This window comes from Solanum dulcamara, chromosome 2, assembly GCF_947179165.1.
Source record: "Solanum dulcamara chromosome 2, daSolDulc1.2, whole genome shotgun sequence".
Classification (NCBI taxonomy): Eukaryota; Viridiplantae; Streptophyta; class Magnoliopsida; order Solanales; family Solanaceae; genus Solanum; species Solanum dulcamara.
In genome coordinates this window covers 157,267-174,855 of record NC_077238.1, presented here as the reverse complement: position 1 = coordinate 174,855, position 17,589 = coordinate 157,267, and positions in this window count along the sequence as shown.

The following is a 17,589-nucleotide window of genomic DNA, read 5'->3' as shown; positions in this document are numbered from 1 at the left end:
GCTAGTAGAGTCGTTCCCTAGGTCGTTACGGACGTTACTATGGAAGAATCAAAGAAATTTTGACCCGGAAACCCAGCACCTAAAAAATCTGTTGGCTAACACACATGAAATATTGGCAAAATTGCCGAATTCTTATTGCGTCGCCAATAAAATACTACTAATCCCCTCTAAAGCACCTTCGGGGCTAATGGAGTCGTTCCTAGCATGTTACAGACTCTACAATGGAATAATCGAAGAAATTTCGACCCGGACCCCCGACATCTAAAAATTCTGTGGGCTAACATACACGAAAAACTAGCAAAATCGCCTAATTCCTATTTCATTGCCAACAAAATGCTCTTAAACCCTCTAAAGCGTCGTTGGGGCTACTAGAGTCGTTCCCCAGGTTGTTACGGATGCTAATATTGAAGAATCCATGAATATTTCACCCATACCCCCAGCACCTAAAAAACTTTGTTTGCTAACACACACGAAAAACTAACAAAATTGCCTAATTCCTATTGTGTTGCCAATAAAATGCTCCTAAACCCTTCTAAAGCGCCGCCAGAGCTACTAGAGTCGTTTACTAGGTCACTACGGATGCTACTATGGAATAATCCAAAAGATTTCGACTCTTACCCCCGGCACCTAAAAAATCCGTAGGCTAACACACACGAAAAACTGCAAAATCACCTAATTCCTATTTCATTGCTAATAAAATGCTCCTAAACCTTTCTAAAGTGCTGCCGGGGCTACTGAAGTCGTTCCCTAGGTCGTTACGGATGCTAGTATGGAAGAATCCAATAAATTTCAACATGGACCTCGGCACCTAAAAAATCTGTGGGCTAACACACACGAAAAACCGGTAATATTACCTAATTCCTATTTTGTTGCCAATAAAATGCTCCTAAACCCTTCTAAAGCATCGCCGGGGCTACTGGAGTCATTCCCTAGGTCGTTACAGATGCTACTAAGGAAGAATCCAAGAAATTTTGATCCGGACCCCCGGCACCTAAAAAAACCAATGGGCTAACACAAACGAAAAACTGGCAAAATTGCCTAATTCCTATTGGGTTGCCAATTAAATGCTCCTAAACCCTTCTAAAGCGCCACTGGGTCTACTGGAGTCGTTCCCTAGGTCGTTACGAATGCTACTATGGAAGAATCCAAGAAATTTCGACCTGGACCCCCGACACCTAAAAAAATCGTGGGTTAACAAACACGACAAATTGGCAAAATTCCCTAATTCCTATTGCATTGCAAATAAAATGCTCCTAATCCCCTCTTAATCACCTCCGAGGCTACTAGAGTCATTCCCTAGGTCATTACGGATACTAATATGGAAGAATGCAGGAAAATTCGACCCGGACCGCCGGCACCTAAAAAATCTGTGGGCACACATGAAAAACTGGCAAAATCACCTAATTCCTATTTCGTTGTCAATAAAATGCTCCTAAACCCTTCTAAAGTCCCGCTGGTGCTACTGGAGTCGTTCCATAGGTCGTTACGGATGCTACTATGGAAGAATCCAAGAAATTTCAACCCGGACCCCTGGCACCTAAAAATATTAGTGGGCTAACACACACGAAAAACTGGCAAAATTGCCTAATTTCTATTGGGTTGCCAATAAAATGCTACTAAACCCTTCTAAAGTGCCGTCGTGGCTACCAGAGTCATTATCTAAGTCGTTACGGATGCTACTATGGAAGAATCAATGAAAATTCGACCCGAACCTTCATCACCTAAAAATTTTGTGGGCTAACACACACGAAAAACTGGCAAAATTGTCGAATTCATATTGCATCATCAATAAAATACTCCTAAACCCTTCTAAAGCACCATCGTGTCTACTAGAGTCATTCCCTATGTCATTACGGATGCTACTATGAAAGAATCCAAGAAATTTCGACCCGAACCCAGTACCTAAAAAATCTGTGGGCTAACAAACACGAAAAACTGACAAAATTGCCTAATTCCTATTGTGTCGCCAATACAATTCTCGTAATCCCCTCTAAAGCGCCTCCAGGTTTAATAGAGTCGTTACGGATGCTACTATTGAAGAATCCAAGTAATTTCGACCCGGTCCCCAGTCACCTAAAAAATCTGTGGACTAACATACATGAAAAACTGGCAAAATTGCCTAATTCCTATTTCGTTGCCAATAAAATGCTCCTAAACCCCTCTAAAGAGCCGCCGGAGCTACTGAGTCGTTCCCTAGGTCGTTACGGGTACTACTTTCGAAGAATCCAATAAATTTCGACCCGGACCCCAGGCACCTAAAAATATGTGGGCTAACACATACGAAAAACTGGTTAAATTGCCTGATTCCTATTTCATTGCCAATAAAATGCTCCTAAACCCTTCTAAAGCGCCGCCGGGGCTACTGGAGTCGTTCCACAGGTCGTTACGGATGCTAATATGGAAGAATCCAAAAAATTTTAACACGGACCCCCGACACCTAAAAATATTAGTGGGCTAACACACACAAAAAACTGGCAAAATTGCCTAATTTCTATTTGGTTGCCAATAAAATGCTACTAAACCCTTCTAAACCACCACCGGATCTATTGGAGTCATTCCCTAAGTCATTACGGATGATACTATGGAAGAATCCAAGAAATTTCGACCCAAACCCCTACACCTAAAAAAATCTGTGGGCTAATACATAAAAAAAATTGGCCAAATCGCCTAATTCCTATTTTATTGACAATAAAATGCTTCTAAACCCTTCTAAAGCGCTACTGGTTCTACTGGAGTCGTTCCCTAGGTTGTTACAGACGCTACTATGGAAGAATCGAAGAAATTTTGACCCGGACCCCCGGCACTTAAAAATTCGTGGGCTAACAAAGACGAAAAACTAGCAAAATCTCCTAATTCCTATTTCGTTGCCAATAAAATGCTCCTAAACCCCTCTAAAGAGCCGCCGGAGCTACTGGAGTCATTCCCCAGATCGTTATGGATGCTAATATAGAAGAATCCGTGAAAATTCGACCCGGACCCCAGGTATCTAAAAATATTTGTGGGCTAACACTCACGAAAAACTGGCAAAATTCCCTAATTCCTATTGCATTTCCAATAAAATGCTCCTAAACCATTCTAAAGCGTCGCCGGTGCTACTGGAGTCGTTACCTAGTTCGTTACGGGTGCTACTTTGGAAGAATCTAATAAATTTCGATCAGGACCCCCGGCACCTAAACAATCTGTGCACTAACACACACAAAAAAACTAGCAAAATCGCCTAATTTCTATTGGGTTGCCAATAAAATGCTATTAATCCCTTCTAAAGTGCCGCCGTAGCTACTAGAGTCATTCCCTAGGTCGTTACGGATGCTACTATACAAGAATCTAAAGAATTCGACCCGGACCCTCGGCACCTAAAAAATATCTGTGGGCTAACACACACGAAAACTGGCAAAATTGTCTAATTTCTATTGGGTTGCCAATAAAATGCTACTAATCCCTTATAAAGTGTCGCCGTGGCTACTAGAGTTGTCCCTAGGTAGTTACGGATGCTACTATGGAAGAATCCAAGAAATTTCAACCCGGACCTCCGGTACATAAAATATTTGTGGGCTAACACACACGAAAGACTGGTTAAATCGCCTAATTCTTATTTTGTTGCCAATAAAATGCTCCTAAACACTTCTAAAGCGTAGCCGGGTTACTGGAGTCGTTCCCTAGGTCATTACGGACGCTACTATGGAAGAATCCAAGAAATGTTCACCCGGACCCCCAGCACCTAAAAATATTAGTGGGCTAACACACACGAAAAACTGGCAAAATTGACTAATTTCTATTGGGTTGCCAATAAAATGCTACTAAACCCTTCTAAAGTGTCGTCGTGGCTACTAGAGTCATTCCCTAGGTCGTTACGGATGTTACAATGGAAGAATCCAAGAAATTTCAACCCGGACCTCCAACACCTAAAAATTTTGTGGGCTAACACACATGAAAAACTGGTTAAATCGCCTAATTCTTATTTTGTTGCCAATAAAATGCTCCTAAACCCTTCTAAAGTGCCGCTGGGGCTACTGGAGTCATTCCCTAGGTCATTATGGATGATACTATAGAAGAATCCAAGAAATTTCGACCCAAACCCCTGCACCAAAAAAAATCTGTGGGCTAATACACACGAAAAATTGGCCAAATCGCCTAATTTCTATTTCGTTGCCAATAAAATGCTTCTAAACCTTTCTAAAGCACTATCGGGGCTACTGGAGTCGTTCTCTAGGTCGTTACAGATGCTACTATGGAATAATCCAAGAAATGTCGACCCGGACCCCGGCACCTAAAAAATCTGTGGGCTAACAAACACGAAAAACTGGCAAAATCACCTAATTCCTATTTCGTTGCCAATAAAATGCTCCAAAACCCCTCTAAAGAGCCGCCGGAGTTACTGGAGTCGTTCCCCAGGTCGTTACGAACACTAATATAGAAGAATCCGTGAAAATTCGACCCGGACCCCCGGTATCTAAAACAAATTGTGGCTAACACACACGAAAAACTGGCAAAATTGCCTAATTCCTATTGCATTGCCAATAAAATGCTCCTAAACCTTTCTAAAGCGCCGTCGGAGCTACTGGAGTCATTTCCTAGGTCGTTACGGGTGCTTCTTTGGAAGAATCTAATAAATTTCGACCAGGACCCCCGGCATCTAAAAAATCTGTGGGCTAACACACAAGAAAAACTAGCAAAAACGCCTAATTTCTATTAGGTTCCCAATAAAATGCTACTAATCCCTTCTAAAGTGCCGCCGTGGCTACTAGAGTCGTTCCCTAGGTCGTTACGGATGCTACTATGCAATAATCCAAGAGAATTCGACAAGGACCCCCGGCACCTAAAAAATATCTGTGGGCTAACACACATGAAAACTAGCAAAATTGTCTAATTTCTATTGGGTTGCCAATAAAATGCTACTAATCCCTTCTAAAGTGCCTCCGTGGCTACTAGAGTTGTTCCCTAGGTCGTTACGGATGCTACTATGGAAGAATCCAAGAAATTTCAACCCGGACCTCCGGCACCTAAAAAATCTGTGGGCTAATACACACGAAAACTTGGTTAAATCGCCTAATTCTTATTTTGTTGCCAATAAAATGCTCCTAAACCCTTCTAAAGTATTGCCGGGCTACTGGAGTCGTTCCCTAGGTCATTAAGGACGCTATTATGGAAGAATCCAAGAAATTTTGACCCAGACTCCTGGCACCTAAAAATATTAGTGGGCAAACACACACGAAAAATTGGCAAAATTCCCTAATTTCTATTGGGTTGCCAATAAAATGCTACTAAACCCTTCTAAAGTGTCACCGTGGCTACTAGAGTCGTTCCCTAGGTCGTTACGGATGCTACTATGGAATAATCAATGAAATATCGACCCGAACCTCCGGCACCTAAGAAATCCGTGGGCTAACACACACGAAAAACTAGTAAAATCGCTTAATTCCTATTGCGTCTCCAATAAAATTCTTCTAAACCCTTCTAAAGCGCCACTGGGGCTATTGGAGTCGTTCCCTAGGATGTTACAGATGCTACTATGGAAGAATCCAAGAAATTTCGACTCGGACCCCCGGCACCTAAAAATTCCGTGGGCTAACAAACCCGAAAAACCGGCAAAATTGCCTAATTCCTATTATGTCGCCAATAAAATACTACTAATCCCCTCTAAAGCACCTATGGGCTACTGGAGTCATTCTCTAAGTCGTTACGGACGCTACTATAGAATAATCCAAGTAATTTTGACTCGGACCCCCGACACCTAAAAAATCTATGGGCTAACATACACGAAAAACTGGTAAAATCGCCTATTTTCTATTTCATTGCCAATAAAATGATCCTAAACCCCTCTAAAGAGCCGCTGGAGCTACTGGAGTCGTTCCCCAGGTCATTACGGACATTACTATGGAAGAATCGGTGAAACTTCGACCCATACCCCTGGTATCTAAAAAGTTTTATGGGATAACACACACGAAAAACTGGCAAAATTGCCTAATTCCTATTGCATTGCCAATAAAATGCTCCTAAACCTTTCGAAAGCACCGTCGTAGCTATTGGAGTCGTTCCCTAGGTCATTACGGATGCTACTATGGAAGAATCCAAGAAATTTTGACCCAGACCTCCGGCACCTAAAAAATCCGTGGGCTAACACACACGAAAAACTAGTTAAATTGCCTAATTCCTATTTCGTTGCCAATAGAATGCTCCTAAACCCTTCTAAAGCGCCTCCGGGGCTACTGGAGTCGTTCCCTAGGTCGTTACGGATGCTAATATGGAAGAATCCAAGAAATTTTAACCTGGACTCCCGGCACCTAAAAATATTAGTAGGCTAACACACACGAAAAACTGGCAAAATTGCCTAATTTCTATTGGGTTGCTAATAAAATGCTACTAAACCCTTCTAAAGTGTCGCCGTGGCTACTAGTGTTGTTTCCTAGGTCGTTACGGATGCTAATATGGAATAATTAATGAAAATTCGACCAGAACCTCCGGCACCTAAAAAATCTGTGGGCTAACAAACACGAAAAACTGGCAAAATTGCCTAATTCATATTGCATCGTCAATAAAATACTCCTAAACCCTTCTAAAGCACCGCCGGGGCTACTAGAGTCATTCCCAACATCATTACGGATGCAACTATGGAAGAATACAAGAAATGTCGACCCGAACCCCGTCACCTAAAAAAATCTAATGGCTAATACGCATGAAAAATTGGCCAAATCGCCTAATTCCTATTTCGTTGCCAATAAAATAACTCTAAACCATTCTAAAGCGCCACCAGGGCTACTAGAGTCGTTCCTTAGGTCATTATGGATGCTACTATGGAAGAATCCAAGAAATTTCGACCTGGACCCCCAGCACCTAAACAATACGTGGGAACACGAAAAACTGGCAAAATTGCCTAATTCCTATTGCGTCGCCAATAAAATGCTCCTAATCCCCTCTAAAGTACCTCCGGGGCTACTGGAGTCGTTCCCTAGGTCATTACGGATGCTACTATTAAATAATCCAAGAAATTTCGAACCAGACCCCCAACACCTAAAAAATCAGTGGGCTAAAACACATGAAAAATTGACAAAATCGCCTAATTTCTATTTCGTTGCCAATAAAATGCTTCTAAACCCCTCTAAAGCAATGTCGGGGCTACTAGAGTCATTCCCTAGGTCGTTACGGACGCTCATATGGAATAATCGATGAAAGTTCAACTCGGACCCCCAGCACCTAAAAATATTTGTGGGCTAACACACACGAAAAACTAGAAAAATTTCCTAATTCCTATTTCATTGCTAATAAAATGCTCGTAAACCCTTCTAAAGCACCGTCGGGGCTACTAGAGTCATTCCCAAGGTCATTACGGATGCTACTATACAAGAATCCAAGAAAATTTGACCCGGACCTTTGGCTCCTTAAAAATATCTGTGGGCTAACACACACGAAAAACTAGCAAAATTGCTAATTCCTATTGGATTGCCAATAAAATGCTCATAATCCCTTCTAAAGCACCGTCGGGATATTGGAGTCGTTCCCTAGGTCATTATGAATGCTACTATGGAAGAATCAGAGAAATTTCAACCCGGACCCCCGGTACCTAAAAATTTATTATGCTAACACACACGAAAAACTAGCAAAATTGCCTAATTTTTATTGCGTCGCAAATAAAATGATCCTAAACACCTCTAAAGAACCTCCAGGTCTATTGGAGTCGTTCCCTAGGACATTATGGACTCTACTATGGAATATTCCAACAAATTTCGACACGGACCCCTGACACCTAAATAATCTGTGGACTAACATACACGAAAAACTGGCAAAATTGCCTAACTCTTATTTTGTTGCCAATAAAATGCTCCTAAAACCCTCTAAAGCGCCGGCGGGTCTACTAGAGTCATTCCCCAGGTGGTTAGGGATGCTACTATGGAAGATTCCATGAACATTCGACCCAGACCCCCGGCACCTAAAACAATTTATGGGCTAACACACGAAACATTAGAGTCATTCCCTAGGTCGTTATGGATGCTAGTATGGAAGAATCCAAAATATTTAGACCCGGACCTCAGCACGTAAAAAATCTGTGGGCTAACACACGAAAATCTAGCAAAATCGCCTAATTCCTATTGCGTCACCAATAAAATGCTCCTAAACCCTTCTAAAGTTCTACTCGGGATAGTAGAGTCATTCCCTAGGTCGTTATGGATGTTACTATGAAAGAATCCAATAAATTTTGACCCGAACCCCCGACACCTAAATAATCAGTGGGCTAACAATTACGAAAAATAGGCAAAATCACCTAATTTCTATTTCATTACCAATAAAATGCTCCTAACCCCCTCTAAAGACCCGCCGGAGCTACTGGAGTCGTTCCCCAGGTCATTATGGATGCTACTATGGAAGAATCCGTGAAAATTCGACCTGGACCTCGGTATCTAAAAATATTTGTCGGCTAACACACACGAAAAACTGGCAAAATTGCCTAATTTCTATTGCATTGCCAATAAAATGCTCCTAAACCTTTCTAAAGCGCCGCCGGAGCTACTAAGTCGTTCCCTAGGTCGTTACGGATGCTACTATGGAAGAATGCAATAAATTTCGACTCATACCCCCAGCACCTAAAAAATCTGTGAGCTAAAACATACGAAAAACTGGTTAAATTGCCTAATTCCTATTTCTTTGCCAATCAAATGCTCCTAAACCCCTCTAAAGAGCCACCGGAGCTACTGGAGTCGTTCCCCAGGTCGTTACGGATGCTACTATGGAAGAATCTCTGAAAATTCGACCTGGACCCTGATATCTAAAAATATTTGTGGGCTAACACACATGAAAAACTAGCAAAATTCCCTAATTTCTATTGCATTGCCAATAAAATGCTCCTAAACCTTTCTAAAGCGCCGCCGGAGCTACTAAGTCATTCCCTAGGTCGTTATGGAAGCTACTATGGAAGAATCCAATAAATTTCGACTCATACCACCAGCACCTAAAAAATCAGTGGGCTAACACACACGAAAAACTGGTTAAATTGCCTAATTCCTATTTTGTTGCCAATCAAATGCTCCTAAACCCTTCTAAAGCGCCACCGGGGCTACTGGAGTCGTTCCCTAGGTCGTTATGGACGCTAATATGGAAGCATCCAAGAAATTGTAACCCGTACCCCCGGCACCTAAACAAATTAGTGGGCTAACACACACTAAAAACTGGTAAAATTGCCTAATTTCTATTGGGTTGCCAATAAAATGATACTAAACCCTTCTAAAGTGTCATCGTGGCTACTAGAGTCGTTCCCTAGGTCGTCACGGATGCTACTATGGAAGAATCAATGAAAATTCGACCCGAACCTCCGACACCTAAAAAATCTGTGGGCTAACACACACGAAAAACTGGCAAAATTGCCTAATTCATATTGCATCGTCAATAAAATACTCCTAAACCCTTCTAAAGCACCGTCGGGGCTACTGGAGTCATTCCCTAGGTCATTACGGATGATACTATGGAAGAATCCAAGAAATTTCAACCCGAACCCGTGCACCTAAAAAATCTGTGGGCTAATACACACGAAAAATTGGCCAAATCGCCTAATTCCTATTTTGTTGCCAATAAAATGCTTCTAAACCCTTCTAAAGTGCCACCAGGGCTACTGGAGTCGTTACCTAGGTCGTTACAGATGCTACTATGGAAGAATCCATGAAATTCGACCTTGACCCCGGTATCTAAAAATATTTGTGGGCCAACACATATGAAAAACTGGCAAAATTGTCTAATTTCTATTGCATTGCCAATAAAATGCTCCTAAACCTTTCTAAAGTATCGTCGCAACTACTAAGTCGTTCCCTAGGTGATTATGGATTCTACTATGGAATAATCCAATAAATTTCAACTCATATCCTCGGCACCTAAAAAATCAATGGGCTAACACACACAAAAAACTAGTTAAATTGCCTAATTCCTATTTCGTTGCCAATCAAATGCCCATAAACCCTTCTAAAGCGCCGCTGGGGCTACTGGAGTCATTCCCTAGGTCGTTATGGATGCTAATATGGAATAATCCAAGAAATGATAACCTGGACCCCCGGCACCTAAAACAATTAGTGGGCTAACACACTAAAAACTCGCAAAATTGCCTAATTTCTATTGGGTTGCCAATAAAATGCTACTAAACCCTTCTAAAGTGCAGCCGTGGCTACTAGAGTCGTTCCCTAGGTTGTTACAGATGCTACTATGGAAGTATCAATGAAAATTCGACCCGAACCTCCGGCACCTAAAATATCTGTGGGCTAACACACATGAAGAATTGGCAAAATTACCTAATTCATATTGCATCGTCAATAAAATATTCCTAAACCCTTCTAAAACACCACCGAGGATACTAGAGTCATTCCCTAGGTCATTAAGGATGATACTATGGAAGAATCCAAGAATTTCGACCCAAACCCCTGCACCTAAAAAATCTATGGGCTAACATACACGAAAAACTGGTAAAATCGCCTATTTTCTATTTCATTGCCAATAAAATGATCCTAAACCCCTCTAAAGAGCCGCTGGAGCTACTGGAGTCGTTCCCCAGGTCATTACGGACATTACTATGGAAGAATCGGTGAAACTTCGACCCATACCCCTGGTATCTAAAAAGTTTTATGGGATAACACACACGAAAAACTGGCAAAATTGCCTAATTCCTATTGCATTGCCAATAAAATGCTCCTAAACCTTTCGAAAGCACCGTCGTAGCTATTGGAGTCGTTCCCTAGGTCATTATGGATGCTACTATGGAAGAATCCAAGAAATTTTGACCCAGACCTCCGGCACCTAAAAAATCCGTGGGCTAACACACACGAAAAACTAGTTAAATTGCCTAATTCCTATTTCGTTGCCAATAGAATGCTCCTAAACCCTTCTAAAGCGCCTCCGGGGCTACTGGAGTCGTTCCCTAGGTCGTTACGGATGCTAATATGGAAGAATCCAAGAAATTTTAACCTGGACTCCCGGCACCTAAAAATATTAGTAGGCTAACACACACGAAAAACTGGCAAAATTGCCTAATTTCTATTGGGTTGCTAATAAAATGCTACTAAACCCTTCTAAAGTGTCGCCGTGGCTACTAGTGTTATTTCCTAGGTCGTTACGGATGCTAATATGGAATAATTAATGAAAATTCGACCAGAACCTCCGGCACCTAAAAAATCCGTGGGCTAACAAACACGAAAAACTGGCAAAATTGCCTAATTCATATTGCATCGTCAATAAAATACTCTTAAACCCTTCTAAAGCACCGCCGGGGCTACTAGAGTCATTCCCAACATCATTACGGATGCAACTATGGAAGAATACAAGAAATGTCGACCCGAACCCCGTCACCTAAAAAAATCTAATGGCTAATACGCATGAAAAATTGGCCAAATCGCCTAATTCCTATTTCGTTGCCAATAAAATAACTCTAAACCATTCTAAAGCGCCACCAGGGCTACTAGAGTCGTTCCTTAGGTCATTATGGATGCTACTATGGAAGAATCCAAGAAATTTCGACCTGGACCCCCAGCACCTAAACAATACGTGGGAACACGAAAAACTGGCAAAATTGCCTAATTCCTATTGCGTCGCCAATAAAATGCTCCTAATCCCCTCTAAAGTACCTCCGGGGCTACTGGAGTCGTTCCCTAGGTCATTACGGATGCTACTATTAAATAATCCAAGAAATTTCGAACCAGACCCCCAACACCTAAAAAATCAGTGGGCTAAAACACATGAAAAATTGACAAAATCGCCTAATTTCTATTTCGTTGCCAATAAAATGCTTCTAAACCCCTCTAAAGCAATGTCGGGGCTACTAGAGTCATTCCCTAGGTCGTTACGGACGCTCATATGGAATAATCGATGAAAGTTCAACTCGGACCCCTAGCACCTAAAAATATTTGTGGGCTAACACACACGAAAAACTAGAAAAATTTCCTAATTCCTATTTCATTGCTAATAAAATGCTCGTAAACCCTTCTAAAGCACCGTCGGGGCTACTAGAGTCATTCCCAAGGTCATTACGGATGCTACTATACAAGAATCCAAGAAAATTTGACCCGGACCTTTGGCTCCTTAAAAATATCTGTGGGCTAACACACACGAAAAACTAGCAAAATTGCTAATTCCTATTGGATTGCCAATAAAATGCTCATAATCCCTTCTAAAGCACCGTCGGGATATTGGAGTCGTTCCCTAGGTCATTATGAATGCTACTATGGAAGAATCCAAGAAATTTCAACCCGGACCCCCGGTACCTAAAAATTTTGTGGGCTAATAAACACGAAAAACTAGCAGAATTGCCTAATTCCTATTGCGTCGCCAATAAAATGCTCCTAATCCCCTCTAAAGAACCTCCAGGTCTATTGGAGTCGTTCCCTAGGACATTATGGACTCTACTATGGAATATTCCAACAAATTTCGACACGGACCCCTGACACCTAAATAATCTGTGGACTAACATACACGAAAAACTGGCAAAATTGCCTAACTCTTATTTTGTTGCCAATAAAATGCTCCTAAAACCCTCTAAAGCGCCGGCGGGTCTACTAGAGTCATTCCCCAGGTGGTTAGGGATGCTACTATGGAAGATTCCATGAACATTCGACCCAGACCCCCGGCACCTAAAACAATTTATGGGCTAACACACGAAACATTAGAGTCATTCCCTAGGTCGTTATGGATGCTAGTATGGAAGAATCCAAAATATTTAGACCCGGACCTCAGCACGTAAAAAATCTGTGGGCTAACACACGAAAATCTAGCAAAATCGCCTAATTCCTATTGCGTCACCAATAAAATGCTCCTAAACCCTTCTAAAGTTCTACTCGGGATAGTAGAGTCATTCCCTAGGTCGTTATGGATGTTACTATGAAAGAATCCAATAAATTTTGACCCGAACCCCCGACACCTAAATAATCAGTGGGCTAACAATTACGAAAAATAGGCAAAATCACCTAATTTCTATTTCATTACCAATAAAATGCTCCTAACCCCCTCTAAAGACCCGCCGGAGCTACTGGAGTCGTTCCCCAGGTCATTATGGATGCTACTATGGAAGAATCCGTGAAAATTCGACCTGGACCTCGGTATCTAAAAATATTTGTCGGCTAACACACACGAAAAACTGGCAAAATTGCCTAATTTCTATTGCATTGCCAATAAAATGCTCCTAAACCTTTCTAAAGCGCCGCCGGAGCTACTAAGTCGTTCCCTAGGTCGTTACGGATGCTACTATGGAAGAATGCAATAAATTTCGACTCATACCCCCAGCACCTAAAAAATCTGTGAGCTAAAACATACGAAAAACTGGTTAAATTGCCTAATTCCTATTTCTTTGCCAATCAAATGCTCCTAAACCCCTCTAAAGAGCCACCGGAGCTACTGGAGTCGTTCCCCAGGTCGTTACGGATGCTACTATGGAAGAATCTCTGAAAATTCGACCTGGACCCTGATATCTAAAAATATTTGTGGGCTAACACACATGAAAAACTAGCAAAATTCCCTAATTTCTATTGCATTGCCAATAAAATGCTCCTAAACCTTTCTAAAGCGCCGCCGGAGCTACTAAGTCATTCCCTAGGTCGTTATGGAAGCTACTATGGAAGAATCCAATAAATTTCGACTCATACCACCAGCACCTAAAAAATCAGTGGGCTAACACACACGAAAAACTGGTTAAATTGCCTAATTCCTATTTTGTTGCCAATCAAATGCTCCTAAACCCTTCTAAAGCGCCACCGGGGCTACTGGAGTCGTTCCCTAGGTCGTTATGGACGCTAATATGGAAGCATCCAAGAAATTGTAACCCGTACCCCCGGCACCTAAACAAATTAGTGGGCTAACACACACTAAAAACTGGTAAAATTGCCTAATTTCTATTGGGTTGCAAATAAAATGATACTAAACCCTTCTAAAGTGTCATCGTGGCTACTAGAGTCGTTCCCTAGGTCGTCACGGATGCTACTATGGAAGAATCAATGAAAATTCGACCCGAACCTCCGACACCTAAAAAATCTGTGGGCTAACACACACGAAAAAATGGCAAAATTGCCTAATTCATATTGCATCGTCAATAAAATACTCCTAAACCCTTCTAAAGCACCGTCGGGGCTACTGGAGTCATTCCCTAGGTCATTACGGATGATACTATGGAAGAATCCAAGAAATTTCAACCCGAACCCGTGCACCTAAAAAATCTGTGGGCTAATACACACGAAAAATTGGCCAAATCGCCTAATTCCTATTTTGTTGCCAATAAAATGCTTCTAAACCCTTCTAAAGTGCCACCAGGGCTACTGGAGTCGTTACCTAGGTCGTTACAGATGCTACTATGGAAGAATCCATGAAATTCGACCTTGACCCCGGTATCTAAAAATATTTGTGGGCCAACACATATGAAAAACTGGCAAAATTGTCTAATTTCTATTGCATTGCCAATAAAATGCTCCTAAACCTTTCTAAAGTATCGTCGCAACTACTAAGTCGTTCCCTAGGTGATTATGGATTCTACTATGGAATAATCCAATAAATTTCAACTCATATCCTCGGCACCTAAAAAATCAATGGGCTAACACACACAAAAAACTAGTTAAATTGCCTAATTCCTATTTCGTTGCCAATCAAATGCCCATAAACCCTTCTAAAGCGCCGCTGGGGCTACTGGAGTCATTCCCTAGGTCGTTATGGATGCTAATATGGAATAATCCAAGAAATGATAACCTGGACCCCCGGCACCTAAAACAATTAGTGGGCTAACACACTAAAAACTCGCAAAATTGCCTAATTTCTATTGGGTTGCCAATAAAATGCTACTAAACCCTTCTAAAGTGCAGCCGTGGCTACTAGAGTCGTTCCCTAGGTTGTTACAGATGCTACTATGGAAGTATCAATGAAAATTCGACCCGAACCTCCGGCACCTAAAATATCTGTGGGCTAACACACATGAAGAATTGGCAAAATTACCTAATTCATATTGCATCGTCAATAAAATATTCCTAAACCCTTCGAAAACACCACCGAGGATACTAGAGTCATTCCCTAGGTCATTAAGGATGATACTATGGAAGAATCCAAGAATTTCGACCCAAACCCCTGCACCTAAAAAATCTATGGGCTAACATACACGAAAAACTGGTAAAATCGCCTATTTTCTATTTCATTGCCAATAAAATGATCCTAAACCCCTCTAAAGAGCCGCTGGAGCTACTGGAGTCGTTCCCCAGGTCATTACGGACATTACTATGGAAGAATCGGTGAAACTTCGACCCATACCCCTGGTATCTAAAAAGTTTTATGGGATAACACACACGAAAAACTGGCAAAATTGCCTAATTCCTATTGCATTGCCAATAAAATGCTCCTAAACCTTTCGAAAGCACCGTCGTAGCTATTGGAGTCGTTCCCTAGGTCATTATGAATGCTACTATGGAAGAATCCAAGAAATTTTGACCCAGACCTCCGGCACCTAAAAAATCCGTGGGCTAACACACACGAAAAACTAGTTAAATTGCCTAATTCCTATTTCGTTGCCAATAGAATGCTCCTAAACCCTTCTAAAGCGCCTCCGGGGCTACTGGAGTCGTTCCCTAGGTCGTTACGGATGCTAATATGGAAGAATCCAAGAAATTTTAACCTGGACTCCCGGCACCTAAAAATATTAGTAGGCTAACACACACGAAAAACTGGCAAAATTGCCTAATTTCTATTGGGTTGCTAATAAAATGCTACTAAACCCTTCTAAAGTGTCGCCGTGGCTACTAGTGTTATTTCCTAGGTCGTTACGGATGCTAATATGGAATAATTAATGAAAATTCGACCAGAACCTCCGGCACCTAAAAAATCCGTGGGCTAACAAACACGAAAAACTGGCAAAATTGCCTAATTCATATTGCATCGTCAATAAAATACTCCTAAACCCTTCTAAAGCACCGCCGGGGCTACTAGAGTCATTCCCAACATCATTACGGATGCAACTATGGAAGAATACAAGAAATGTCGACCCGAACCCCGTCACCTAAAAAAATCTAATGGCTAATACGCATGAAAAATTGGCCAAATCGCCTAATTCCTATTTCGTTGCCAATAAAATAACTCTAAACCATTCTAAAGCGCCACCAGGGCTACTAGAGTCGTTCCTTAGGTCATTATGGATGCTACTATGGAAGAATCCAAGAAATTTCGACCTGGACCCCCAGCACCTAAACAATACGTGGGAACACGAAAAACTGGCAAAATTGCCTAATTCCTATTGCGTCGCCAATAAAATGCTCCTAATCCCCTCTAAAGTACCTCCGGGGCTACTGGAGTCGTTCCCTAGGTCATTACGGATGCTACTATTAAATAATCCAAGAAATTTCGAACCAGACCCCCAACACCTAAAAAATCAGTGGGCTAAAACACATGAAAAATTGACAAAATCGCCTAATTTCTATTTCGTTGCCAATAAAATGCTTCTAAACCCCTCTAAAGCAATGTCGGGGCTACTAGAGTCATTCCCTAGGTCGTTACGGACGCTCATATGGAATAATCGATGAAAGTTCAACTCGGACCCCTAGCACCTAAAAATATTTGTGGGCTAACACACACGAAAAACTAGAAAAATTTCCTAATTCCTATTTCATTGCTAATAAAATGCTCGTAAACCCTTCTAAAGCACCGTCGGGGCTACTAGAGTCATTCCCAAGGTCATTACGGATGCTACTATACAAGAATCCAAGAAAATTTGACCCGGACCTTTGGCTCCTTAAAAATATCTGTGGGCTAACACACACGAAAAACTAGCAAAATTGCTAATTCCTATTGGATTGCCAATAAAATGCTCATAATCCCTTCTAAAGCACCGTCGGGATATTGGAGTCGTTCCCTAGGTCATTATGAATGCTACTATGGAAGAATCCAAGAAATTTCAACCCGGACCCCCGGTACCTAAAAATTTTGTGGGCTAATAAACACGAAAAACTAGCAGAATTGCCTAATTCCTATTGCGTCGCCAATAAAATGCTCCTAATCCCCTCTAAAGAACCTCCAGGTCTATTGGAGTCGTTCCCTAGGACATTATGGACTCTACTATGGAATATTCCAACAAATTTCGACACGGACCCCTGACACCTAAATAATCTGTGGACTAACATACACGAAAAACTGGCAAAATTGCCTAACTCTTATTTTGTTGCCAATAAAATGCTCCTAAAACCCTCTAAAGCGCCGGCGGGTCTACTAGAGTCATTCCCCAGGTGGTTAGGGATGCTACTATGGAAGATTCCATGAACATTCGACCCAGACCCCCGGCACCTAAAACAATTTATGGGCTAACACACGAAACATTAGAGTCATTCCCTAGGTCGTTATGGATGCTAGTATGGAAGAATCCAAAATATTTAGACCCGGACCTCAGCACGTAAAAAATCTGTGGGCTAACACACGAAAATCTAGCAAAATCGCCTAATTCCTATTGCGTCACCAATAAAATGCTCCTAAACCCTTCTAAAGTTCTACTCGGGATAGTAGAGTCATTCCCTAGGTCGTTATGGATGTTACTATGAAAGAATCCAATAAATTTTGACCCGAACCCCCGACACCTAAATAATCAGTGGGCTAACAATTACGAAAAATAGGCAA